This window comes from Apteryx mantelli, unplaced genomic scaffold (assembly GCF_036417845.1).
Source record: "Apteryx mantelli isolate bAptMan1 unplaced genomic scaffold, bAptMan1.hap1 HAP1_SCAFFOLD_40, whole genome shotgun sequence".
Lineage (NCBI taxonomy): Eukaryota > Metazoa > Chordata > Aves > Apterygiformes > Apterygidae > Apteryx > Apteryx mantelli.
The window spans coordinates 1,085,499-1,110,105 of record NW_027118755.1 but is presented as its reverse complement, the minus strand read 5'-3'; the positions used below and the strand labels follow the sequence as shown (position 1 = coordinate 1,110,105).

Genomic DNA, 24,607 nt, shown 5'->3' with positions numbered 1-24,607 from the left:
GTGGGACTGCATACCTTTTCAAGATTTCTGCCTTCTGCAGTGGTTTCAATGGGGCTGTCCCGATGTTCTTCACCCAGGTGTCAAGCTTTTCTTTCAGCTCCGGCTTCGAGAGTCTGACCCAAGGGTCTACTCCCAGGCCCAAATACTTCTTGGAGCTGCCGGGCTCAATTAGGTGGAGTTGAGCCCCTTCGATTTCCCACGGGTCACAGTTGTTAACAGTATAAGTCTTTCGTGGGTGTTATCAGGAACCCATGGCATTTCCTGCTTGCACCTTCAGCCCAGTAGCATGACGAAATTCCTCCACCACTTTGATACTCTTCTGCATGCCCTCCCACGAGTCACTTAGCAGAACCAGATCATCTGTGAACGCCAATGATGATACCGAGCTGCTGCCATATTTAAACCCTTCCTTGATCTCTTCCAACTTACATAACAATGGATCTACTGCTAGGTTGAATAGTAATGGGGACATTGGATCACCTTGCTTCACCCCGGTGAGGATCTTAACCTTCTCAGAGTAGGTTTCCCCTACCTCAAGCCTTGTCACACAGTTGTCATACATATTGGTGATGATGTCAATTATATGACCATCAACGCCCTTCTCTCTGAGGACCTCCAGGATGTGATGGTGATTGACCGAATCAAAGGCTTTCACCAGGTCCATGAAGATGACCGCCAGCGTCTTATGATCTTTCTTTGCGTGCCGAATGAGCACCTGCAGCAGCTTCAGATTTTCCGCACAGCCTGGGGCTGCAATAAACCCTCTTTGGAGGCTGTTAATCAGGCAGGCTTGTCGCAGCTGTGCTGTTAGTATCTGTGAGAACAATCTTAAAATTACAGACCCGATGGTAATGGGTCTCCAGTTGTTCATGTCCTCGATTTTACTTGGATCCGCGGATTTTGGTATTAAAATTGTTCTACATTCTTTGATCCCATCTGGGATCCTTCCGGCCGGCAGCCATAGGTTGAACTTCAGGCAATTGGCTGCCCTGAGGGTCCTTTTTAATAACGTCCCTCAGGGAGAGGCCGTGTGGTCCGGGAGCGGAGTTCTTATTCATTTCCACGATGTTCTTCAAAACCTCCTTTGGGGAGATCATTTTCTTGAATGCAGAATTCTCCGCAATACCAGCGCTCTGGAAATCACCCAAGCCAACAAATGGGGATCCCTCTTCCCACTTCCTCCAAAACGAGCCGTATACCTTGCTCATTGGAAGGGGGCACTTCAGTGCGTCGATGCTATCCAAAATGATACCAGCGAGCTTCTTGCGATCTATCTCAAAGAGCCGCTGGTATCGGAGATACAACCCCCTTCTCACCACCCTGTTCTTCATCCACCTCCTTTCCTCCCTCACGGGTGTGGATTTTACTTGGTGCTTCCTCTGTTGTTTCAATTTCGCTATGGCGATCTTCCCCGCCAGCTCTGTCAGCCACTCTACTGCCGATGCTTCGATGACTCTCCGGGCATCCTCACCATCCTCTAAGATCCTCCTACATGCGATCATTTGGTTTGCCGTCAGGGAACCTGCTCGTATCTTCTCCGCCATAATCTTCCTATATTCCATTCTTATCATCTCACCCCTCTCCTTCTCCACCGGGGCCTCCCCAATGTGCACTGCTGCAGCTCTTCTTGGCAGTGCTGCTGTCTTGGTACCAGCTGCAAGCTGCTGTCTTTTATCACTCATCTGCTTCGCCGTTTTTGTGGACAAATGTTCCCCGATCAGTTTATTAATGAAGCGCTCGGTCTTAACTATTTCTTCCAGCTCTAGCAGTAGATCCGTCTCTTCCTCCGTCCGGCAGCTCTTGTGCATTTCTCGCAGGCTCTTTCCCTTAGGTCGAGTCGCTTCAATCCGCTCCAGGTTCCTAGTTTTTGGATGCATAAGTCTTTTATGCTGCGACATGCAGCTCTTGGTTTTAAACTGCTGGTCTCATTCCCCAGAACGCCATATCCCAGGTTCCTCCGGGGCTTCCTCTTGACTTTGGATAACTAGGGCTCCCTGACACTTTGGGAAGTGTCAGGCAATACTATGACGTTTCACATTTGTCCTCCCACAACGGGAGCACTGAAAGAGAATTTGTCGCTGGCCGTGGGCCCTCTTTAGATGATCAACCAAGGCTGCAACTTTCCCCATCCTGGTGCTACAGCAAGGACCTGCTGGATGTTGGTGTGGGATCTTCACGACTAGCGTTCCCACGTCAGTCATTCCCCCCACGGCACCAAGGATGGGACTTCCTACATCTACTGGGAAAATTGCGAGGCCAGAGGGAGATCTTGGTTCCACGTCTACCACATCCTCCTCTGGTGCTTCTTCAGCTCCAGTCATCGGAGGTGATCCAACGGGTTCCAAGACCTCATCAACCTCTGGCAGATGTTTAATGCAATCGCAGGTTGGTTCGGGACAAGTCCCTTCCCAACCGGCCACATCCGAATTGTAAAATGTCAAATTTTGGGATAGGTGGACCACGTCCTCGGATGTTACTCTTGCAGGGAGTACCCTTGCGCTTTCTGGGAGAATTTCTCCTGTCTGGGTGGCTACCGAAACAAAGTTGACAAATCAAGATTTTCATAGGTTGTTCAACATGACTGCGGGGGTTCGGGATATAGCCAGATGAACCAGCCCCCAAGTTCACCTGATATGCCTTACGTTAGCCCTCAGGCCAAGAGCTTTGGACCCACGACTACTGTACTAGTCCGCGGTTGAATAAATTTGGAGTCACCTGAAATTGCTATTGACTGGTCGGTGACTCCAGTCAATAGGGAGGAAGCAACTATAACACCGACCAACACACGGGGGCAGAGGCCAACTCGGTTACCCACAAATGGGCATCCAGCGGGACCGTGAGGAGGTGTGACCTCTACAGCTAAGTCCAGTTAGGAACTGTGGCCCCATCTTAAGAGAGTCATAGTTACTCCCGCCGTTTACCCGTGCTTCATTGAATGTCTTCCCTTTGACCTTCAGAGCACTGGGCAGAAATCACATCGTGTCAACACCTGCTGCAGACCTTCGTGGTGCTTTGTTTTAATTGAACAGTCGGATTCCCTTGGTCTGCACCAGTTCAAAGTCGACTGCTAGGAGCCGGTGGAGTTGGGGCACCGGCCCGGGGACCCCGGCTCTCCTCCTTGTCGCCAGCACCCGCACGTACGGGCCAGAGCACCCCCAGCCCCTGCGGACAGGTGGAGGGGTGGGCGTCAGCAGTTGCTGGGGCTCAGGGGGGAGTCCTTAACCCAGCGTTAGCTTCATCCCACAGCGCCATTTCTGCTTACCAGAAGGGGTCCACTAAGCACTCACATTCCATGACCCGGCTCCACGCCAGCAAGACGGGCAACTTAACCATTGAAAGTTTGAAGATAGTTTGAGATCGTTTTGGCCCCAAGACCTCTAATCATTCGCTTGACTAGGTAAAATGTCACCCGTGATTGCCAGCTCTCCTGAGGGAAACTGCAGAGGGAAGCAGCTACTAGATGGTTCGATTTGTCTTTCACCCCTCTGCCCGGGTTGGAAGACTGATTTGCACGTCAGGACCGCTGTGGACCTCCACCAGAGTTTCCTCTGGCTTCGCTCTGCCCAGGCATACTTCACCATCTTTCAGGTCCTAGCACGGACACTCATGTTCCACCTCCCCGATGGAACAGGTGAGACAGGCTTTTGGTGCGCCCTTGGCTCTGCGGCACCAAGTAGGCGCTCTGCACAGCACCCAGTACACTGGGAGAAGAAATTGTGGGCCCAGAGGGAGATGTCGGTCCCTTGTCTACCACATTCCTGTCTTGTCAGATACTGCCCTGCAGGCATAACATCTTGTGAGGGATGGTGGCTGAAGAGGCCAAAAGACTGGGGTGGGTGGTGTATGTCGAACTGAACCTCAGGGATAGCAATGACAAACACTCCAAAACAGACTTGGTTGTGGTGAAAGGGCTCTGGGCAAAAGTAGTGGACGTGACCGTTCATTATGAAGTGGGTTGTCATTTGTAGGTGACACAGCGGCAGAGAAGGTCTGAAAGTAGCAACATCTGGAGGGACAAGTGAAGGAAATGACAAAAGCTGGAGAGGTGGAGTTCTTGGGGTTCCCGACTGGCGCCCAAGGGAAGTGGTACAAAGGCAACGAGAGCTTCCTCGCTGACCTTGGACTCTCCAGTAGCTGCTTAAAGAGGACAGTGAGACCCTTCTCACAAAGGGCTCTCCTGTCCTCTGTTGACACTCTCCACATCTTTACAAGTAAAGGTAAGGGTGTTTGAAATTTTTAATTGGCTTGAACATACTGTGACTTTGTTAACGCAAAGTCCTTCTTGAGAAGGCAACAGTAAAATTCTTCACACAGATGACATGGGCTTGCTCAGTCTTCTGTACTGCTGAATTTGGCTATTGCCCAGCTCCCCTGTGGTCAAGCCTAGATAGTTGGGACGTGGGATCTAGTCCCCATATGACACGCACCAAACTTGACTCAGGCGGACAGGCCACCTACCAAGCCCAACTCGGAAAAGGTGCCATGGAATGTTCCATAGTTCAATAATAGCCAAATGCCTGGTCATCTAATTAGTGATGTACATGACTGGATGAACGAGATTCCCACTGTCGCTACCTACTATCCAGCAAAACAAGAGCCAAGGGACTGGGCTTGTCGGAATCAGCAGGGAAGGAAGAGCCTGTTGAGCTTGACTCTAGTCTGGCACTGTGAAGAGACATGAGAGGTGCAGAATAAGTGGTAGGCCACGTGTGCGTGACCCGTGCCGCAGCCCAGCTGCTGGTGAAATATCATTACTCTGATCGTTTTTTCACTTACCCAGTGAGGCAGGGGGGGCGAGCCCCAAGGGGCTCTCGCTTCTGGCACCAAGTGCTTGGCACACGGAAGACCAGTGCTAACAGCAGTGCCTAGGGGGTAGACATCTGCGTGCCCCAGGGCAGGCAGCCATCCTCTTCCCACAGTCTAGGGGAGGCTGTGCCAGGATGATGCTGTGCCAGCACAATGGGGTGCCAACAGCAGGTCATTTTCTGTGGCACAGCAAATGCTGCCAATTTGGCAGTAGAAAACATGTTGCTTCTGCAAGAAGCTCCTCCTGTGCTGTGGCAGTGAGGGAGTGTCTCCAAGGAAAAAGCAGAGGGGGTTCACACGCAAGGTGTGTGTCCAAATATTGTATACTCCTGGGGACGGAGGGAGGCCCTTCATGCCTCAAGAGCAGGGGAAGTTGCAGGGCTTGGTGAGCACCAGTGCCCATTCTTGTGCTCCCTTGAGAAGGTGATGCCACTCCTCAAAGGCAGCTTTGATTGCCAGGACCTCCTTGTCCCCAGAATCCTCCTTGCCCTCAGCGGGAGGGAGTTGCTGAGAGAAGGCCCAAGGGTGAAGGTGCTACTTCAGGGTAACCCTGTGGGAGGTGTAGGCCTTGCTAGCACCGCACCGTGCTCTGCCCTGGGGCCCCCAACCTTGGAGCTGCAAATCTTGGCAGGACAACCCCAGTGCAGGCACTGTGTGCCTGTGCAGTGTTGGAGGGAGATGCAGTGGGGGTGCAGATATTTGTATACATTGATAAGATCCCCTCTCAGTCTTCTCCTTGCTAGGCTAAAGAGTGCCATCTCTCTCAGCCTTTCCTCATAGGGGAGATGCTCCAGTGCCCTAAGCATCTTTGTAGCCCTCCACTGCACTCTCTCCAGTAGTGCCATGTCTCTGTGCTAGTGGGGAGCCCAGAAGTGGACACGGTACTGCAGCTGTGGGCTCAGCAGGGCTGAGCAGAGGGGGGACGATCCCCTCCCTCGACCTGCTGGCAACACTCTTCCTAATGCACCCCAGGATACCTTTGGCCTTCTTGGCCACAAGGGCACATTACTGGCTCATGCTTAACTTGGTGTCCACCAGTACTCTCAGGTCCTTCTCCGCAGAGCTGCTTTCCAGCAGGTCCAGCCCCAACCTGACCTGGTGCATGGGGTTATTCCTCCCTAGGGGCAGGACCCTGCACTTGCCTTTGTTGAACTTCATGAGGTTCCCTTCCGCCCAGCTCTCCAGCCTGTCCAGGTCTCTCTGAATGGCAGCACAGCCCTCTGGTGTATCAGGCACTGCTCCCAGTTTTGTCTCATGAGCAAAGTTGCTGAGGGTGCACTCTGTCCCTTCATCCAGGTCATTGATGAAGAAGTTGAAGAGGACGAAGCGGCAGTGGCCCAGCGGCAGGTGGTGGCGGGGGAGGCACCCCTGCAGGGATTTCAGGTCGTTTCCCTCACCCCAGAGCCAGGTACCTAGCGTCCGCGCTTCTCCTGCCCCCTGTTGGTGACCCAGCCATGTGGGTGTGGGTGTGGTCCCATGTGCCAAATTGCTGCTCCTGGGTGCTGCATGTGCCACACTGGCAGGGCCCCCCTGCTCTTCCCCCCACCCCACTCTTCCCACCACCCCATGCTGTACTATGGGGTCCGTACTGCAAGTTGGCTGGGCGGGGGCGTGAGGGAGGAGGGCCTCCAGCCACCGTGGCCACTGGTAGCCACCCTGGGTAGGGATGGCCATGAGTGCTGGGCTCCAGGCCCAAGGGTTCTTGGTCGGAGAGCTGTGTGGGGGTTTAAAGACTCGGGTGGCCTGATGCGACCTGGGTGTCCGGAAGCCGAGCCCCCGTGCATCCAGTCTCCTCCCTGGCTGGTGCTTTCACTCTCCCATCATGACCACTGGCATCACCATACCCCCCCCAGCACTCCACCATCCGGAGTGCTTACCTTGTTCTGCCCAACCTGGCTTCGCCAGAGAGCTGGTGGGCAGCAGGCGGGTGGTGGGGGTGGCCCCCTGCGGTCTCCACGTGGAGGCGGAAGGAGCGGGCGCCGTCCCCATACATCCCACCTTGCCAATCCACCCACCACCAGGCATCTGTCCTCGGAAGGAATGGGAGTGTGCATGGTGTCATCTGGGAGGCTCTGTGTGTGCATGGGCATGGGTGACATCTCAGGGACGGTGGAGCTGGAGGCCGGCAAGGCAAGGAAAGAGCTTGGAAGTGCAGTGCCGGTAGGTTGCGGGTGCATGGGCAGTGGGTGGTGGCGGTTGCGGTGGTGGCCGGACTCCAACTCCAAGGGTCTTCAGGAACCCCCCTTCCTGAGGCAGGCGGCGTGGCTGGCACGCTGCTCCCTGCTGGGCTGGGCTGAGCCAGGCACCTGGGCAGGACTCGAAGCAAGAAAGGCTTTGTCGCAGGTGGGGAGCTAGGGTTCTGCCCTCCTTTTTTCCCCCCTCCCTCTGTGCTTCTACGGTCAGCGAGGTGAGCCCCCTCTCTTGACTGTCCCTTGCTCAGCAGCTGGTGTTGGCATGAGGAGGGAGGTGGAGCGGAGGAGGCCCTCAGGGGCTGCGAATGCTGGTTGCTCCCCCACGCGCACGGCAGGGACTGAAAGGGAGAGAACTCTTAGTGGTGGATCACTCAGCTTGTGTGTTGATGAAGAACTCATCTAGCTGCGAGAATTAATGTGAATTGCAGGACACATTGATCATCGATGCTTCAAATGCACTTGCGGCCCCAGTTTCCTGCTGGGGCTATACCTGTCTGAGTGTCGCTTGACGGTCAATCGTCACCCCTATTGTTGTGTTGGCAGAGTGGTGCTGCCTCTTGGGGGCACATAGGGGGAAGAGTGGGGCACAGCAGTGTTGCATGGCAGTGGTGGCGAGTGGGGGACAGCAGCAGAGCCAGGACCCCGGTGCGTGCACCTGCAGCCCCGGTCTTCTGGTTGCCCTGCCCACCAAGTTATGGCGACCATCTGTCTCCATGAGCCACAAGTGGCATGCCTTGCTGCGCCTGTCCTGCCCTCCTTCCCCTCCAAGCCTGGCAGCGACTGCTGTGCTGCGCACCGTGTGTTGTGTGATGCAGTTGGGGCACCTCGCAGGCCTGTGCCCTGGGGAGAGGGTGCCTCTCCTCCCCGCGCAGCCAGGCCTTCGTCCCCCTAAGCGCAGACTTGGGAAAACCCCACTCCTGGAGCACCCGCTTTGCAGAGTTCATCCCTCCGGGCCCCCAGTTTGGTCAGTTGTGGTGGCGCGGCGCCTTGTCACCGCCACCCACCACCACTGGCAGTGCTGCCGTATGGGCTTTCCTTCACCAATCTCCCAGTGATGCGCTGGTCCCCTGTTCCCTTCTGTGGCGGGTGGCCAGCTGTCTGCCTTTCCCTTTCCCTTCCCCTGCCCTGACCGCAGCCATTTTGGTGCCTGCCAGGCTCCCCTGTTTGTGGCTCACCCGCGTCCGTAGCGCATGTTGAGCCACTTTTGCCCACCATCCGGCATTAGCTGTGGCATTGCGTTGAGGCCAGCAGTGATGGCACAGGTGCCGTGCCGGGGCGAGAGCGGAGGCAGTGGCCTGGAGGAGGAGCCAGGCACAGCCAGTGGAGGGCTGTGTAAGTGTGTGAGCGAGCGAGTGAGCGAGCTTTCGGGAACTGGGCCCGGAGGAGACGAGAACCTCGTTCCCGGGCCCTTGCGGCTGTGTGCGGGTGGGTACCATGGTGGTACCTCACCGTGCTGCCGCACGCATGTATTGGAGGGCCCCCTGCTGTCCTCTGCGCTCTGGGGCAGTGACCTGCCGTCACTACGCCTCTTCCCCCTTGTCCTGGCAGGGGCCTTGCAACCTCCTCCCTCCGGCAGCCAGTGGGCACGTGCCCACCGGCTCTGTCTTGTCTCAGGCCTCCTCCGGGACTCAAAGCGTGAGGGGTGGGTGCCGGACTCATCTCCATTCGATTGCAACCTCAAATCAGATGTGGAGAGCCGCTGAATTTATGCATATTCGTCAGCAGAGGAAAAGAAATTTACCAGGATTTGCTCAGTAATGGTGAGCGAAGAGGGAAGAGTCCAGTGCCGAATCCCCACCCCGCGATGGGGCGTGGGAAATGTGGTGTACAGAAGCGCCCATCCCCAGCGCCACTCCTGGGGAGGCCCAAGCCCTTATGGTCGAGGCCCAGCCCGTGGACGATATGAGTCCCTTAGTGGCCCTCCGGCATGCTGGGACCAGGGCTTCTTTGAGTTGGGTTGCTTGGGAATGCAGTCCAAAGTGGGTGGTAAACTCCATCGAAGGCTAAGTACTGGCGCGAGACCAATAGTCAACAAGTGATGTGAGGGGAAGTTGAAAAGAACTTTGAAGAGAGAGTTCAAGAGGGCATGAAAGCATTAAGAGGTAAATGGGTGGGGTCCGTGCAGTCATTCCAGAGGATTCAACCCAGCGGGCTCAGTCAGCCAACTCGGGTCTTGGTGGATGCCCGCCTCTGCCTCCCCTCCGTCCCCCTTGCAGGGGCGGGCCAAGGGGGGTTGCGGGCTGGTTGCCAGCCCCCATCAGGTGCTTTTCCCCCATGGCGGTGTGCCGCAACTTTCTCCGGGTTGGCTGGGAAGGCCTGGTGGGCAGGTGGCTCGCCTGCGTGTGGTAGTGAGTGTTACAGCCACTGGGCAGCAGCTCTCACCGAATCCCAGGACTGAGGGAGAGGTCTGCCACTGCACGTTCCCCTGTGGCAGTTCCTGGACCCCAGCGGCTGTGGCGGCGGTGCATTTCTCCCCAGCTCTGCTTGTGGGGGGTGGAGGGGCAGTGGTGGTGAGGGGTGGCCCATGCAGGGGATAGGCCCCCAGTCCCCAGCGCAACTGTCAACCAGGGTGGACTGTCCTCAGTGCACCCCAATTGCTTCGCGCCACCAGGCAGGGTGTGGTGATGCTTAGGTGCCTGGGGTCCGCGGCGATGTTGCCTACCCACCCAACCTGTCTTGAAACATGGACCAAGGAGTCTAGCATGTGCGTGAGTCAGCAGCTCGGTCAATAGTCCATGGCGCAGCGAAGATGAAGGCTGGTGTGTGTCAGCTGAGGTGGGATCCCGAGGCAGAGGCAGAGCCGAGGGCGCACCACCAGGCTGTCTTGCCCTCTCCGTTGGGGAGGTGGCGCATGAGTGTCCGTGCTAGGACCTGAAAGATGGTGAAGTATACCTGGGCAGGGTGAAGCCAGAGGAAACTCTGGTGGAGGTCCGAAGCGGTCGTGACATGCAAATGGGTCATCCGACCCGGGTATAGGGGTGAAAGACTAATCAAACCATCTAGTAGCTGGTTCCCTCCGAAGCTTCCCTCAGGAGAGCTGTCACTCGTAGACGGCAGATTTCCCTGGTAAAGCGAATGATTAGCGGTCTTGGGGCCAAATTGATCTCAACCTCTTCTCAAACTTTCAGTGGGTAAGATGCCCATCTTGCTGGTGTGGAGCTGGGCATTGGAATGCGAGTGCTTAGTGGGCAGCTTTTGGTAAGCAGAACTGGCGCTGCGGGATGAACCTAACGCTGGGTTAAGGCGCCCGATGCGCACACTCATCAGACCCCAGAAAAGGTGTTGGTTGATATAGACAGCAGGATGGTGGCCATGGAGGTCGGAACCTGCTAGGGAGTGTGTAACAACTCACCTGCCGAATCAAGTAGCCCTGAAAATGGATGGCACTGGAGTGTTGGACCCATACCTGGCCATTGCCCATGATGGGAAGCCACGTGGGCTACGCCACGACAAGTAGGAGGGCCGCTGCAGTGCGCCTTGAAGGCTGGGATGTGGTCCCGTGTGGAGCCACTGCAGGTGCAGATCTTGGTGGTAGTAGCAACTATTCAAACGAGAGCTTTGAAGGCCGAAGTGGAGCAGGGTTCCATGTGAATAGCAGTTGAACATGGGTCAGTCAGTCCTAAGCGATAGGCAAGCGTTGTTCCGAAGGGATGGACGATGGCCTCCGTTGCCCTCAGCCGATCGAAAGGGAGTCAAGTTCAGATCCCCGAATCCGGAGTGGCAGAGATGAGTGCCGCAAGGCGTCCAGTGTGGTAACTCAACCGGTGGTGGAGAAGCTGTCGGGAGCCCTGGGGAGAGTTGTGTTTTCTTTGTGAAGAGCTGGGTGCCCTGGAATGGGATTGCCCCGAGAGGGGCCTGCGCCTTGGAAAGCGTCATGGTTCCAGTGGGGTCCAGTGAGCTCTTGCTGGCCCGTGAAAATCCAGGGGAGAAGGTGTAAATCTTGTGGTGGGCCGTACCCATATGCGCAGCAGGTGTCCAAGGTGAACAGCCTCTGGAATGTTAGAAGAATGTAGGTAAGGGAAGTTGGCAAGTGGGATCCATAACTTCGGGATAAGGCTTGGCTCTAAGGGCTGGGTTGGTCGGGCTGGGACACGAAGAGGGCATGGGCGCATGCCACGGCTGGATGAGGTGCTGTGCGCCCCACCTGTCCCCTCCACCCCACCCCCCCTGGGTGGGGGGGAGGAGTGTTGGGCGTGGGGTGGTGACTCTGGACGCACACCAGGCCCTTCCCGTGCATTGCCCCAGCTTTGGCAGGCACCGCCCACCCTCTCCCCCCCTCCTCCCCAAGCCCCAGCAGCTGCCACCGCCCCACCAGTCCACCAATCCGCAGGGGCTGTGGGTGCCCTGGTGCACACGCAGCTGCTGGCGATGGGGGGGGAGCTGGGGTCACAGGGCTGGCGCCCTGCCTTGGCCAGCGCCTAGCAGCCAACTTAGAACTGGTGCAGACCAGAGGAATCCGACTGTTCAATTAAAACAAAGCATCATGAAGGTCCGTGGCAGGTGTTGACGCCATGTGATTTCTGCCCAGTGCTCTGAAGGTCAAAGGGAAGATATTCAATGAAGCGCGGGTAAACGGCGGGAGTAACTATGACTCTCTTAAGATGGGGCCATAGTTACTAACTGGGCTTAGCTGCAGTGGTCACACCTCCTCGTGGTCCCGCTGGATGCCCATTTGTGGGTAACTGAGTTGGCCTCTGCCCCAGTGTGTTTGTGTGGTGTTATACTTACTTCCTCCCTATCGACTGGCGTCACCGACCACTCGATAGTAAATTCAGATGAATCTAAATTTATTCAACCATGAACTGGTAAAGTAGTTGTGTGTCCAAAGCCCTTTGCCTGAGGGCTGATCTAAGGCATATCAGGTGAACTTGGTGGCTGGTTCATCTGGTTATATCCCAAACCCCCGCAGTCATGTTGAACAACCTATTAAAATCTTGGGTTGTGAATTTTGTCTTGGTGGCCACCCAGACGGGAGAAACTCTCCCGGAAATTGCAAAGACACACCCTGAGAGACTAATATCTGAGGAGGTGGTTCACCTGTCCCAAAATTTGACATTTTATAATTTAGATTTGGCCGGTTGGGAAGGGACTTGTCCCGAACCAACCTGGGATTGCATTAAACATCTGCCAGAGGTTGATGAGGTCTTGGAACCCGTTGGATCACCTCCAATGACTGGAGCTGAAGAAGCACCAGAGGAGGATGTGGTAGACGTGGAGCCGAGATGTCCCTCTGGCCCCGCAATTGCTTCAACAGATATAGTATGTCCCATTCTTGGTGCCGTGGGGGGAACGACTGACGTGGGAACGCCAGTCGCGAAGATCCCTGATCAACATCCAGCATGTCCGTGCTGTGGCACCAGGATGGGGAGAATCGCAGCTTTGATTGACCATCTAAAGAGGGCCCACGGCCGGCGAAGAATTCTCTTCCAGTGTTCCCGATGTGGGGAAACTAACGTTAAACATCATAGTATTGCCTGCCACTTCCCGAAGTGCCAGGGAGTCCTAGAACTCCGAAGAGAAGAGGATGCCCCGGAGGACCCCGATACATGGCGATGTGGGGAATGCGACCGCCAGTTTAAGACCAAGAGCGGCCTGTCACAACACAAAAGACTGGTGCACCCATAAGTTAGGAACCTTGAACGGAATGAAGCATCTCGACCAAAGGAAAAGACTCTGCGAGGCATGCATGAGAGCTGCTGGAGAGAAGAAGAGACAGCTCTACTGCTGGAGTTGGAAGAAAGGTACAAGACCGAGCGCTTTATCAATAATCTGATTGGAGAGCATTTACCCACGAAAACGGCAAACCAGATCAGTGACAAGAGACGACAGCTTGCGGCTGGTGCGAAGGCATTGGCACCGCCAAGAAGAGCTGCGGTAATGCATGTAGGGGAGTCCCCGGTGGAGAGGGAGAAGATGGAGAAGATAAGAATGGAATATAGGAAAGTGGTGGCAGAGAAGATACGAGCAGGTTCCCTGCCTGCAAGCCAAATGATCGCATGAGGGAGGATCTTAGAGGATGGCGAAGACGCCCGGAAAGTCATCGAAGCGTTCAGCAGTAGAGTGGTTATCACAGCTGGCGGGGCACATCACTGTAGCAAAATTGAAACAACGTAGGAAGCATCAAGCAGGACCTGCGCCTGAGAGAAGAGAGAAGGTGGATGAAGAACAGGGCGGTGAAACGGGGGTTATACCTCTGATACCAGCAGCTCTTTGAAATGGATCGTTTCAGAGGAAGTGGGAGGAGGGATCCCCATACGTCGGCTTAGGCGCTTTCCGGAGTGCTGTTGTCACGGACAACTCTGCCTTCAAGAAAATGATCTCCCCAAAGGAGGTTTTGAAGAACATTGCGGAAATGAATAAGAACTCCGCACCTGGACCACACGGCCTCTCCCTGAGGGACGTTATTAAAAAGGACCCTCAGGGTAGCCACTTGGCTGAATTGTTCAATCTATGGCTGCCAGCTGGAAGGATCCCAGATGGGATCAAAGAATGTAGAACAATTTTAATACCAAAATCCGCGGATCCAAGTAAAATCGAGGACATGAACAACTGGCGACCCATTACCATCGGGGTCTGTAATTTTAAGATTGTTCTCATGGATCCTAACAGCACGGCTGCGATGAGCCTGCCCAATTAACAGCCACCAAAGAGGGTTTATTGCAGCCCCAGGCTGTGCAGAAAATCTGAAGCTGCTGCAGGTGCTCATTCGGCACGCAAAGAAAGATCACAAGATGCTGGCGGTCGTCTTCGTGGACCTTGGGAAAGCCTTTGATTTGGTCAATCACCATCACATCCTGGAGGTCCTCAGAGAGAAGGGCGCTGATGGTCATATAATTGACATCGCCGATACATATAACAACTTTGCGACAAGGCTTGAGGTAGGGGAAACCCGCTCTGAGAAGGTTAAGATCCTCACTGGGGTGAAGCAAGGTGATCCAATGTCCCCATTACTATTCAACCTAGCAGTAGATCCATTGTTATGTAAACTGGAGGAGATCAAGGAAGGGTTTAAATACGGCAGCAGCTCTGTATCATCATTGGCGTTCACAGATGATCTTGTTCTGCTAAGCGACTCGTGGGAGGGCATGCAGAAGAGTATCCAAGTGATGGAGGAGTTTTGTCATGCTACTGGGCTGAAGGTGAAGCTGGAAAATGCCACGGGTTCTTGATAAGGCCCACTAAAGACTCTTACACTGTTATTAACAACTGTGACCCGTGGGAAATCGAAGGGGCTCAACTCCACCTAATTGAGCCCGGCAGCTCCAAGAAGTATTTGGGCCTGGGAGTAGACCCGTGGATCGGACTCTCGAAGCCGGAGTTGAAAGAAAAGCTTGACACCTGGGTGAAGAACATTGGGGCAGCCCCGTTGAAACCACTGCAGAAGGTAGAAATCTTGAAAAGGTATGCAGTCCCATGGGTGCTGTATGCGGCAGATCATGTGGGAGTGAACGCCTCATACCTCCAGACCCTGGACCTTGCCATTAGATCGGCAGTGAAGAGCTGGCTTCACTTACCTGCCAGTATGTGCGACACCATCTTGTATGCCAGCAGTAGTGATGGCGGGCTTGGAATTGCGCGGCTGGCGAGCCAAATTCCAAATATTCAGGCTCGCCAGCTGCGCCGGATTGCTTGTTCCTCTGACAACATCACGAGGACTATTGATCTTGAGGAGGGCATCCAGAAGGAGTATGAGAGGGTATGGATCGCCGCTGGAGGAAGAGTGAACACGATTCCATCAATTGGGGATGAACTCCCTGTCACAATTTCGGCCGTACTGGCAGGTAGCAAGGCAGCATCCAAGTGGGAGATGTCAGCTCCCAGGGTCATCTATCCAGTTCCTAGCAAGTGGAGAAAAGGAGAGTTAGACAACTGGGCCAATCTAAGATCGCAAGGCTGCAGCATTAAGAACTTTGATAACATCAGTAATGATTGGCTCATACATTACTGGGGTATTCCCCACAGGAAGTTGTTAACAGCAATACAGCTGCGTGCCAATGTCTATCCCACTAGGGAGTATTTGGCATGGGGGCTGGGGGAAGGGGTTCCGAAGGGGTGCAGGCATTGTCCTGTGGAGTGGGAAACTTGTTCCCATATTATCGGATACTGCCCTGCAGTGCAGGAGACCCAGATCCGCAGGCAAAACATCTTGTGTCGGATGCTAGCTGAAGAGGCCAAAAGACTGGGGTGGGTGGTATTTATCGAACAGAACCTCAGGGATAACAACGACAAACACTCCAAAACAGACTTGGTTGTGGTTAAAGGGCTCTGGGCGAAAGTAGTGGACGTGACTGTTCATTATGAAGCGGGTTGTCATCTGTAGGTGATGCAGCGGCAGAGAAGGTCTGAAAGTAGCAACGTCTGGAGGGACAAGTGTAGGAAATGACAAAAGCTGGAGAGGTGGAGTTCTTGGGGTTCCCGACTGGCGCCCAAGGGAAGTGGTACAAAGGCAACGAGAGCTTCCTCGCCGACCTTGGACTCTCCAGTAGCCGCTTAAAGAGGACAGCGAGACCCTTCTCACAAAGAGCTCTCCTGTCCTCTGTTGACATTCTCCACATCTTCACAAGTAAAGGTAAGGGTGTTTGAAATTTTTAATTGGCTTGAATATACTGTGACTTTGTTAGGGCAAAGTCCGTCTTCAGAAGGCAACAGTAAAATTCTTCACACAGACGACATGGGCTTGCTCAGTCTTCTATACTGCTGAATTTGGCTATTGCCCAGCTCCCCTGTGATCGAGCCTGGATAGTTGGGACGTGGGATCTGGTCCCCAAATGAGGCTTACTAAATTTGACTTGGGTGGACGGGCTGCCTACCCAGGCCAACCCATAAATGGTGCCATGGAATATTCCATGGTTCAATAATTAGCCAAACGCCTTGTCATCTCATTAGTGACGTGCATGACTGGATGAACGAGATTCCCACTGTCCCTACCTACTATCCAGCAAAACCAGAGCCAAGGGACTGGGCTTGTCGGAATCAGCAGGGAAGGAAGAGCCTGTTGAGCTTGACTCTAGTCTGGCACTGTGAAGAGACATGAGAGGTGTAGAATAAGTGGGAGGCTGCGTGTGCATGTGACCCGTGCCGCAGCCTGGCCGCCAGTGAAATACTACTACTCTGATTATTTTTCCACTTACCCAGTGAGGCAGGGGGGGCGAGCCCCGAGGGGCTCTCGCTTCTGGCACCAAGTGCTTGGCACACGGAAGACCAGTGCTAACAGCAGTGCCTAGGGGGTAGACATCTGTGTGCCCCAGGGCAGGAAGCCATCCTCTTCCCACAGTCTAGGGGAGGCTGTGCCAGGATGATGCTGTGCCAGCACAATGGGGTGCCAAGAGCAGGTCATTTTCTGTGGCACAGCAAATGCTGCCAATTTGGCAGGAGAAAACATATTGCTTCTGCAAGAAGCTCCTCCTGTGCTGTGGCAGTGAGGGAGTGTCTCCAAGGAAAAAGCAGAGGGGGTTCACACGCAAGGTGTGTGTCCAAATATTGTATACTCCTGGGGACGGAGGGAGGCCCTTCATGCCTCAAGAGCAGGGGAAGTTGCAGGGCTTGGTGAGCACCACTGCCCATTTCTCTGCTCCCTTGAGAAGGTGCTGTCACTCCTCAAAGGCAGCTTTGATTGCCAGGACCTCCTTGTCCCCAGAATCATCCTTGCCCTGAGTGGGAGGGAGCTGCTGAGAGAAGAAGGCCCAAGGGTGAAGGTGCTGCTTCAGGGTAACCCTGTGGGAGATGGAGGCCTCGCTGGCTCTGTCTGAGGCAGCTGCTTCTCCAATGAAAGGCCAGCTGGGGTCTGGGTGCACTAGGAGTGGGTCTCCTGTCAATGCCCATTTCAGTTGCACAGAAGGTGCTTGTGCACCTTCTGGTGTCCACCAAAAGCAAGTCGTCTGTCAGAGGAGAGCTGTTCTGGGAGCTGCCGGAGGAACATGCTGCTTGCAGAACTGCCCGTGGAAGGGAACAAATGCAAGAAGTAGCTGCCTGCCTTGCACAGTAGTTGCCAGCTGAGGAGGGCACGGGGCAGTTATGGCAAAAGGCAGTCATCAAGCAGTTCCTTCAGCACATCATTGACGACATGCTGGGAAGTAGCTGGCACACCGCGGAGGCTAACGGCATTCTCAGGCACTCTTGGTGGCCCTGTGTGGTGCAGAAGGCCCTTCTGCATTTGTCCTGCTTCAGGATTTGAAGCAAAGCCTTTTCCTTCTTGCAGGTCCAGCTTTCTGCGCTAGCAAGTGCCCTGTAGGCATTCAGGGAGCTCTGTGAAGAGAGACAGGGGGTGCTAGTTCTTGACTCTCCTGTCCTTCAGCCCCCTGTAATCTACACAGGGACATCCTTCCTTCTCCACCACCCCCACCTATTAGAAGAAGAAAAAGAGAAGCAGAAAGAAGTACAGCCCCTGCTCTCCCTCCTGTGAGGGCAGGGTTAGAAGGACAGAGGAACCTGTGCTCCAGATGGTTCTCCTCAAGGGCTGTTACCTCAGGGCATGAGGAGGTACAGATACACCCAAAGGGCTCTTCCTTCCCTGGCATGAGGTCCATAGGACCATCATAGAGGCAACGGGGTGGTAGGGTTTCTGCAGCCACCTTTCAGAAACTATGCACACAGTCAGGGTACTCACCTAGGAGCATTGCCAGGGAGGTGCAGCAGAGGTCTGGTGTTGACAGCTGGGGGAGCCAAGGGTCCCACTGCACTCTCAGGCATACCATGAGGTGCCTGTCCACAGAGAGAGGCAGGTCTGAGAGCTGCCTCAGGCTCTGGGGAGGACCCTGCCTGGCCATTCTCCCCACCCAGCTGCCACAGCCAGCTTCCTCATTTCAAGCAAACAGTCAGCAGCTGAGTGATTCCCCTGCCAAAGCTCCAGCAAGGCAAGCTCAGCCACAGCTGCACACTGACAAGGCACAAAGAGGTCCTCAGAGCCTGGAAAATAAGGTCCTTGTGCTCCAAACAGGGGGACACCCAGTCTCAGGGCATCCTGAAGAGCCAGGCTCTGAGGAAGCAGGGAGCATTAGGGTCACCTAACTGCTGAGCACCCATGTCTTTGCTCAGTGCTGATGAAAGGATTGAGGGAGCAAGGGATGCTCTGGGCCCAGGGGAAGCCAGCACAGCTTGCAGGCCTGTGAGGTGCCTGTGCCTGCTGAGCACAGGGTCCTGGAGGACTGCAGAGTGCCTGGGGAAGGCACTCTGCAGGAGCAGTGTGGGGCCAGGCCCCAAAGCAACTGCAGGGCCAGGCCTGCTGGTGCTCAGCTGAGGGCTTGAGGCTGCCTGAGCTAACCATTAGGGAGCAGCAGAAGCAGGGCTCTACCTAAGGCAAGGCAAGGCAGGAGCCAAGAAGGGGCAGGGCAGGTAGGGGGAGGAACACACCCAGCAACCACAACTCAGGCCAGAGAGTGAGCTCACCAACTGGGCCAAATCCCACAGCAGCACAGACAGGTGAGCAGAAGCAGGGTGGTGCCAAGAGATCCTCTTGAGAGTCCAGGGCTCATCAGGCAAGGTATCATGGCAGGCCCATCCACAGTCCATCAGGGAGTCCAAGCAGCACTTGAGGAACAGAGCTAGAGCACACAGCCCTAAAGACAGAGCTGAAGTGATGGAGGAATGGTTATGGGAATGGTTAAGTGAGAGAGGGCATGTTCTGATTGGGATGAACAATCCCATCTTCGGGGTAGAGGAAGGAATCTAGGCCAAGGCAAGTGAGCCTGCTGAAAGCGGCCTTATCTAGGCCAAGGCAAGCGAGCCTGCTGAAAGTGGCCGTATAGCAGCCTTGAGCACTACAAAAGAAGGTATTCACAAAACTGGTAAACAAGTCTGGACGGAACTAGGTTCCATAAATGTCGACGGAGCGTGGACAGCAACCTTGCACCAATCATGTATCCGCTTTATGCACGTGGACAGAAACTGTAGCCAATCATGTAACTATTGCTAGCACATGCGTATTGCTTATCCATATATATACTTTGTGTAAACTCTAATAAAGAGGAGAATGATCATACTCATATTGAGACTCCATCGTTACTCCGGGCCCGCCTCCCACTCTGGCGTCCTCCGACACTGAAGCATACCTTAAAGCCCCAAGGTGAGTATTACTAGAGCCCCTGGGCAGAGGGAGCAGGTGAGGCTGGTCGGAGCAATGAAGGCTTCCACTGAAGGCCTCTTAGTGCACTCAGGGCCTTGGCTGTCTCCAGCTAATCCTTGGCTAGGGGAAAAGGCCTGGTGGAATCAGCAAGGAAAGAAGAGTGAGCCTGTTGAGCCTGACACTAATTTGGCACGGCAGAGAGATGTAGGAGGTGCAGAGGAAGCAGGAGGCCCTGTGGAAATGCGGCCCATGCTGTGGCCAGGGCACCAGTGAAATACCACTGTTGTGATTTTTTTTATTTTTTCCCCAATGGCCCAGTGAGGTTGGGGACAAGCCCCCAGGGGTTCTGCCTTCTGCTGCCAAGTTCCCAGTGTGTGCTGGGCATGACCTGCTCTGAGGACAGTGTCAGGTGGGCAGTTTGAATGGGGTGGTACAGCTGTCAACTAGTAACATGGATGTGCTAAGGCAAGCTGAGGGAGGCCAGAAGCTTGCTTGTTCTTGCTGTTCAGTACAACTGTGGACCGTAAGAGTGAGGTCTCGTGATCCTTGTGACTTTGGGAGTTTTAGGCAGGAGGTGTGCTGGTGGTCTGGGTGTCCTGGCCCTGCATTCCTCCAAGGCCCATCAGCCTACTGCCACCACTGTTGGTATTGACAGCGATAGGGTAAGGGGGAGGAGGAGGGCCTTCCTGACATGAGGGGTGGTGCAGCTCCTTTTTTTTTTCTTTTTTTTTTTCTTTTTTCATTTTGTGCCCAGTTTTGGAGCAAGCTGAACTAGTGGCTTGTTCTTAGCAAGGACACTGGCTTTGTGCCACCCCCATGCCATCCTGGGAGATGGTGGCAGCAGCAGGTTGCTGGGTCTGGCTCTGACATGTCTTTGCCCATGGGGCAGGCTGCTGTGAGAAATGCTCTCTCCCTCACCTGGTGTCACTCTCCCACCATGGTCCCAGTGGTTCCCTGGCAGCCATTTCTGCTGGTGCTGGGTGGCCCTTGGGAAGGCAGTCATCTGGGCAGGGGGTAGATGTGGTGCCCCTCTGAGAGGGGGAGACCTGGTGTCCCTGCAAGGTGCATGTAGTGCTGTTCTCCAGCGTCACCCTCACCTGCAGCCAGGTGGCTGTTTCCCATTGTCCTGGTGGGTGGGCGGGAGCAGGGTCAATGCTGTCTCTGTGTCACACTGCACTGCACTATGCTCTGCCCTGGAGCCCCCAACCTCAGAGTTCTCATATGCCGGGCTGGTGTGCCCGTTCCCTGTATGGAAGGGCAAGGAGGCGAGGGAAGGCATGGGCTCCCAGTTGCTGTTTTTTATTTTGCCTTCCCTTAAGTGACACCACCCGCCTCCCCCTGCCCCTGACCTTGGCAATAAGCAGGCCTCGCAGTGAGCTTGGTCTGTGGGGCATGTTGTGTGGCAGCAGGATGTGGGCTGGGGCTGGTGGGGGGTTGCAGGGCGCAGATGTCAGCTGAAACAGGTGATGCATGCAAAATCTGCTTCCCTGAGTGCCCAGAAAAAGCTTGCAAATCCTGGCAGGATGGCCCCACTGCGGGCACTGTGTGCCTGCGTAGTGCTGGGGGGAGATGTAGTGGGAGTGCAGGTCAGCCTGCGGTCAGGGATTCGTCCTCTCTCTGCAGCAACATGCTGGCCACAAAGTTTAGCAACAGCCAGGGCCAGGGAGAGAAGGGAATGCAAGCAAGGAAGCAGGCGACGATGAATGGGCAGTGGGGAGGCACACAGGGTGGTGGCATGGACAACATATTAAAAAAAAAAAATCCAAATGGTGAGTGCAGTAGCACAGATTCGTAAATGAGCACTTTCTCTTGCTGTGGGGAAGTCCTTGAATAAAATATTAAGTCACATGCACAATCAGGCAGATGTAGCCAGTCTTTAACTGCTGCTCTTCTGCTTAAATTGAAGTTAACGGAGACAGGAGGATTTTATATCTGCATGGGCAGTGAGATAAAATGATAGGCAATTTTTTATCAGCATGGTTATAGAGAGAAATGTTTCTTGGGGATGCGTAGCCATTCAAGATAACAACTCCCTGCATTGGTCTCAGCAGCAGCTTTCTGACACTGAGCAGCTGAGGCTGAGGTTTCTCTTGCAGCTCTGGTTGGGACAATGCAGTGGAGGGGTTGACACCAAGAGCCAGATATTTTCCAGAGTTGCCCGGTTCAGGCATATTCACATCTGGACTAAACAGCACGCATGGCTTACAGCTGTTGGTCACACAAGACCCCTGAGCAGGTTTAGTAAAACACCCTGTGGCACTTGACCTCCTGAGTCTTAAGCTGTGAGGGAGCAGCCAGGGCCAGCCACTGCCAAAGGGATGGGGAGCCAGTAGTGCAGGGGCATGACTCAGCTCACATGGCAGGGGCCTTGGCCATCCAGGGCCCAGGTGAGGCTGCTCAGGGCCATTCAGGCTTATTAGTGCCCTCAGGGCTCTGACATAAGTCCCATGAACTCACAGAGGATTTCTCCTAATGCAATGCTTTTCTGCATACCTTCGCAAGAATCACTCAGCAGAATCAAGGTGTCAGCAAAATCAAATTTGGATTTTGTTGCCACAGTGCCAGAAGTGATGCCTTCTTCCTTGAACTCAGGCTCTAGCTTGTCTGCAGAGTAGGTAGGGACAGCAGGAGTCTTGTTCATTCCTTCATGCATGCCACTAATTAGATGACCAGGCAGGTAGCTATTTCTTGAAGCAAGTTTGTGCCTATGGGTGCAGGAGCTCCGTTGAAGCTCAGGCCTGGATCTTCAGGCCCTGTCTGAATGCTGTTGTAGGAGTATGTGTGTGCAGCTCCATCACAGCCACACCTCTGCCTGGCCGTGCACTTTGCTGATGTGGCCCCTGGCCCGTGGCCTGTCTTTCCAGCTTGACTTCAGACCTACTTTGTCAATATGGACTTGCCCGACAATTACTGGGTCTGATCCTTCCTTGACTTGCTGGCTAGGCCTCAGCTCTGCCTGGTCACCATGGACTTGCCTGATGACTTGGACTCTTGCTTGAACCTGGCTACCACCTCTGGGCCTGCCCGGCAAAACTTTCTTGGGTGCTGCTGGACAGGGCCCTGGCTGGCTGGAGAGGCTCCTGTGCTGCCAGGCATGTTATGAACCTTGGTTCCCAGCTCCCAAGTCCTTAGGGAGTAACTGACCCTTGCTGCTCCCTGACAGTTCCCTTGGGCCATCTCAAGCCCTGGACAGAGCACCATGGGGCCTGGCCTGCAGCTGTGCAGGGCCTAGCCTCTGCTTTTCCTCCTTTGTGGCTAGCCTTGCCAATGGCTCTGACGTCCCCACTGTGCTAACCCCCTGCTCAGCCTGAGGCACCTGAGCGATCCCCACCCCACGCGCAACCAGTGCTGTCCATCCCTTTGTGGCTCCCTGGAGGCAGCTTGGAGCCTTCCCTGCTGAGCCTGCCAGGCCCTGTGGGGCTCTGTGGGGCTGGCTTGGATCCTTCCTCCAAAGCCTGCACAGCTCTGTGGGGCTCCCTGGAGCCAGCTTGGACCCTTTCCCCAGAGCCTCTGTGGCTCTTGCGGGGCTCCCCAGGAATGCCTCAGACCTTTCCTCCCCAAGCCTGCCCAGCCTCTGGGGCACCTCGTAGGCAGCTGGAACCTGTCCGCACTGCCACAAATCTCTGACGCTGTGTGCCTTTCCCACTTCCCCATCCCTGTTTGTGGTCTGTGTGCCATGAAATATAACTACGCACAGCAATTCAATCCCTCTACAGCAAGCCCCTGAACCCAGATCTATGCAAGGTTGAGGACACACATGGCTGGCAGGGGAGGCTTCTGTTAGGGCCCTGGGTGCACTAACTGGCCTTAATGCTGCTGCTATGCAGAGGGAACTTGACAAGCTGCAGAAATGGGCTGGTGGGCACCTCACTAGTTTCAGCCAAGGCAGCTGCAAATTCCTGCCTCAGGAATTTGGAATCCTTCCCTGAAGCAGGACTGGCTAGGGCCAAGTGCCTAGAATGCAGTTTTGCTGGGAAGGAGCTGGGCTTCCAGGTGGATAAGCAGTGGAAGAAGTGTCAAGTCCAGAATCCCATCAGGGAATGGAGGGATTTTCTGCTCCACCAGTCAGGAGCTATAAAAGATGTGGGAAGAGGCAGGGCTGGAGACAAGACTATGACATATGTCCAAGGTCCATCCAGGTTGGAGACACACAGGTGCAATGGAGGTGCCACTCTGTGAGCCTGGGATCTGGCAGAGATGGCTCAGCCCTGGAGGTCCCTCTGTGGAGGCTGTTCCCAAGGGAGAAATGGCCTCAATTGTCCCTGGGGCGGGGGGTGGGGGGTGAGCCATGGGAGAGATCCCTCAGGAGAGGGCAGGGCTGGGCAATGTCTCTGGCAGAAGCTTCCTGCAGAGGGCATGAGCCGGGCCCACAGTGTTGGGGGCTATCATGGTGTGGGGCAGCCCTGGGGCAAACACTGCCAGCTGCCCTAGAAAGGCTGGCAGTGAGAGCAGCACCAGAAAGCCTTCCCCAACGAGCCTGTGTGCAATCAGCCATCTACCAGCCTTTGTCCTAATGTCGCTTGCCCTAAAGAGCTTCCCAGGACACATGGCACCTGGAGAGCTGGTTCCTGCTCTGTGCAGAAGAGTTGCCCTTTTGAAGTGGAGCAGCGAGGAGCATCATGGCTCCCACCTGCATCCAGGCCCTAAGTCAGCTGAGTCCCGCTGCTCTGAACACAGCCACACAGCCATGCTGTGCAGGCCCCACATGGGGCAGGGTTCATTCAAGGGTGGGAGAAAGAGCCCCTTGCCCTCGGGGCAGTCCCCACAGTTCCGAAAGTGAGCCCAGCAGGAGGATGGAGTTGGCCACGTACCAAATGTCATCCCCACAGCACTAGGCTATACAGCCAGCACTGGGAATAGCTGATGCGAGAGGCTGGGTCTGTGCCAAAAGGCCTGGGGCAGTTTTCCTGGTGTGCTTGTGCAACAAGAACATAGAACGGCCTCCTCTCTTCTGGCCCTTCATGTGTTTTCACAAGGCCTGAGTCTGCCCCAGCAGCACACTGGTGTGTGCCCCCTGCTTGCCTCTTCACACAAGTGTGCTGAAGCCTGGGGTTTTCCTCCCCAAGGCACCTTCCAGACCAGTTCAGCCTCCTCACCATCTCTCTTCACTTCCATGCCCTTTTCGTAGCCCAGCAGAGCAGGGGAGAGGGGGTGGAAACCTCTCCACCTGCCTCAGGGCTGGAGGCCAGCAATGGCAGAGGGAAACAGAGGCCAGTGACTCCCTTTCTCCCCTCTTCTCCTGTCCAGGACATTCCCTATCCCCAAGGCTGCCTGTGGCACCTCCATGCCAGCCCTGCTCCTCTGCGCAACACAAGTGCCCTGGTCCTGAAGCTCTTCAGGCAATTGCTGCTGCTCCAGTGACAGAGCAGCCTTCCCCAAGCTGGTGCATGCAGAAATGGGATTCTCGTTCTCATTTCCTCCTGTCCCACACACCACCACCCCCTTCTTCCCCTCCAGGCACCTTCTTGGTCCCCCAAGAGCCTTTCTCCAGGTGAGGGTGTCCATGCTGGCCTGGCCAGCCCTTCCAGGACCCCCTCCGTGTGCTCCC

At 55.1% G+C, this 24,607-nt stretch overlaps 1 protein-coding gene, 1 long non-coding RNA gene and 1 other non-coding gene across 3 annotated transcripts in view; all 3 read left to right on the top strand.

The window, feature by feature from the left end:
- LOC136996504 (SUN domain-containing protein 3-like) overlaps nt 1-24,607 on the top strand; it is a 512,910-nt gene that overhangs the window by 265,869 nt on the left and 222,434 nt on the right. The gene's annotated exons all lie outside the window — the stretch shown is intronic.
- Nucleotides 7,350-7,502, top strand: LOC136996551 (5.8S ribosomal RNA). The gene has a single exon (XR_010887598.1). It is a non-coding gene; the product is annotated as a 5.8S ribosomal RNA (ribosomal RNA).
- Nucleotides 15,166-18,979, top strand: LOC136996512 (uncharacterized). Its single transcript, XR_010887567.1, has 2 exons — nt 15,166-15,567; nt 17,197-18,979. It is a non-coding gene; the product is annotated as an uncharacterized lncRNA (long non-coding RNA).